Genomic DNA, 3,439 nt, shown 5'->3' on the forward strand with positions numbered 1-3,439 from the left:
AAAAAAAAAGAAAACAGCTTTTTGGTGTAGGTGTAGGTTTCATTTGAACAATTAAGTGTTCTGGAATTTCCATTCTTCTCATTGTTAGCCATAGTTTATTACAACCCACACAGTCAAAAACCTTTGAATAATCAATTAAGCATAAATAGACATTCTCTGCATTCAACCAGTATCCATCTAATGTCAGCAATGCCTAGTGCCATGGTGTCTCCTAAACTCAGTTGAACTTCTGGAAGTTCTCTGTCAATGTACTGTTGTAGTCATTTTTGGATAATCTTCAGAATTTTTTTGCTTACATATTTTATTAATGATAATGTTCAATAATTTCCACATTCTGTTTAATCACTTTTCTTGTGAATGGGTCAAATATGGATATTTTCCAGTCAGTCATTGAAGCAGCTGTCCTCCAAATTTCCTTGCATATATTGGTCAACCCATCCAGAGCTACATCTGTTTGTTGAAGCATGTCAACTAGTATTCCATTAATTTCTGGAGCCCTACTTTTTGCAAATCCCTTAACTGAAGCTCGAACTTCTTCCCTCACAACTACTGGCTCTTGTTCATATGGTGTTTCCTGAAATTTTCAGCATCAACCAATTGTTTTTGGTATAGTAACTCTGTGTACCAAATCATAGCTGACCCTCCAGTGATTTTTCAGAGGCAGTTAATTGCATTGGAGGAGACTGCCCATCCTTCTCCCACAGAGGAGCTGGTGGATTCAAACCATGTGCCTTTAGGATTGCAGTGCAGCTTCTTACTAGTAGGCCACCAAAGTTCTCTCTAAAGATAATAGACCATATAATTGTCCAATTCGAAATGGTCAATATAAATCTATTTCCATTCACTAATGCGTAGGATATCAATTTTCAAACATTCTATTTTCTTTTTCACAACTTCTGCTTTTCTTTGATTCATACTTAGCTCAATCCATGCTCTGCTTATTAATGAATATTCCTGTTTCTTTGCATTTTGAATCTTGCCACATTGGCAAATAAAAGTCTCAAAAGCTTTATTCCATCTACATCTTTAAGGTAGATGCTACTTGGAGGAAGTGGCTCTTTCCCAGTTATATTTTAAATGCCTTCCAACCTGAGGGCTCTTCTTCTGGCAGTATATCTGACAAAATTCGACTGCTGAAGTCATCGAGCTGGTGGTGGGCGGGGTAGGGTGGTTTGAACAAGATGAAGATGGAACGGGAGCTGGGTACGGGCACTGGACTTGGTTCAGCCGAAAGCCGAAGGTGTCAGTGAACATGAACTCCACGTCAGTCACCAGTGATAACCTAGATCGACATGACTGCTGGCTTGGATCAATGAGTCTCTGCAGTTGAATCTGACAAAGATTGAACAGTTATGCTCAGGGGCTGCTTATTGTCAATTTGTGGACATGCTGTTTCCAAGTTCCATTGTCTTGAAGGAAGTGAAATTCCAAGCTAAACTAGAACATGAATACATCCAGAACTTCAAAATTCTACAAGCAGGATTTAAAAGGATGGGTTTTGACAAAATAATTCCAGTGGATAAATTAGTAAAAGGAAAAATTCAGGACAATTTTGAATTTGTTCAGTGGTTCAAGAAGGTTTTTGTTTTGTTTTGTTTTTAAAATTTTTATTTTAATGTGTGTGTGTGTGTGTGTGTGTGTGTGTGTGTGTGTGTGTACCGTCAAATTGGATCTGACTGGTACAGGAGGAGATGGCCCCTCCTTCTCCGGCAGAGCATCTGGTGGATTCAAATCGCATATCTCTGGGATTGCAGTGCAGTTTCTTGCCACTAGGCCACCAGAGCTCCCCTTCAAGAAGTTTTTTGATGCAAACTGTGATGGAAAAGACTATGTCAGGCTGCCAGGCAAGCTCAGGAAACTACAGTGGCTCCTTCCCTCATTGCTCTGGCACTCAATAAACCGAAGAAATGTCTTGGCACTAGTAGTGCAGCTACACAGAGGCCCATTTCAACACAGAGAACTACTGCAACTTCTAAGCCTGGCCCCAGTGTGGTGAGAAGGAATCCTGGTGTGGGCGAGGGGATGATGAAGCAGCTGAATTGATGCAGCAGGTCAACAAATTGAAGCTTACTGTTGAAGATTTGGAGAAGGAGAGGGATTTCTACTTTGGAAAGCTAAGGAACATTGAATTGATTTGCCAGGAGAATGAGGGGGGAAACAACCCCATATTGCAGAGGACTCTGGACATTCTCTAAGCCACAGACGAAGGTTTTGTGATACCTGATGAAGGCGGCCCACAGGAAGAACAGGAAGAGTATTACAGCCTGGACCAGAAAAGCAACTGAATTCTTCACTCCAAATCATGTGCTTAACTGTAAAATACTCCCTTTTCTGATTCTTAGAGGACTCACTGGTTTCTTTTCATAAGTAAAAAGTACCTCTTCTTAAAGTGCACTTTGCAGAAGTCTCACTCCTTTTTCCATAAGTTTGAGTTAGGAGCTTTGACCTCGTAGCAAAGCAGTATTAACACCTAGTTGGTTCACCTAGAAAACAAAGAGGCCGACCATGGGCTTCCCGTGTGGTTGCTGGAGAAGGTGTCAGCAGAGAAATAGACTGAATTCAATTTGAAGTTCATGTGAAAGCTTGGCAAAGAACATTTAAGAAATAAATGCCTTAAGAGTATTTAAAATACTCTTCCTTATTTCCAAACATAACGTGTAACATGCCAGATGATATTGTGTGTTGGATGTTGTTTAGGAAGGAAGGGCTCAATCTTGGAACCTTTGTTGGAACCTGATGTTGGTCAGCCTTGTAGGACTGCTTAAATCCTTGGAGGCCGAGACATTGGCCCAATGGGAAAGTTCTAAGAATTGCTCTGTGAAGCCATTTGGTACCACTGACCAATTTCATCCCTGATTTAAAAAAAAAAAAAAAAAGAAGAGAGATTGTTACCCACATGAATAGAGAAAATGTTTCAGCCCTGAGATGTTAGAAAATGCCTATTTTCAGGGAGCTTTTCTCCTTAAGATTTTCCCAATTATTTCCCAAACTACTGTGTATTGTGTATTTTAGGAAGGGTGTGTCTAGTTTATCAGTCTTAACACCTGCTTTGGGGAACTTGTCCACTTCTGTGGGATTTAAGTGGGGGCTGTGTCCCATTTTACTATTTCTTAAAGTTTACATTTAACCTTTTTTCCTTCTCTGCTCCCTTGCCCATTGGGAATTCCTCTATGTTGGCTTTTTACCATTTTCTTCTTAGAGTGATGATGATGATGATGCAAGTTCTATCTGGACCTCCGGCAATGGGAGTGAACAGTGAAGGCTGTCCCTACCTTGGGATCTGCAGGGTTCGGGTGTCTTTGGTCCCTGCTGTCCACAGCCTTCCACTGTTATCAGAACACTTTGCCAGTGCACTAATCTCTTTAGAGATAATATTCGTTAGCGTGTTGCTAAATGTTCATTTTCTTTTTGCAGAAAACACAATACCGTGTATGATTTA

General features: G+C 40.5%; 1 pseudogene; it reads left to right on the forward strand.

Annotated features, from left to right (window-relative positions):
• The window catches only part of LOC102852828, a 26,467-nt pseudogene extending 24,182 nt beyond the window's left edge, over positions 1-2,285 (forward strand).
• Positions 2,286-3,439: the final 1,154 nt, after the last annotated feature.

Source organism: Elephantulus edwardii, unplaced genomic scaffold (assembly GCF_000299155.1).
Source record: "Elephantulus edwardii isolate Elephantulus edwardi_28Jun2011 unplaced genomic scaffold, EleEdw1.0 scaffold00010, whole genome shotgun sequence".
NCBI lineage: Eukaryota > Metazoa > Chordata > Mammalia > Macroscelidea > Macroscelididae > Elephantulus > Elephantulus edwardii.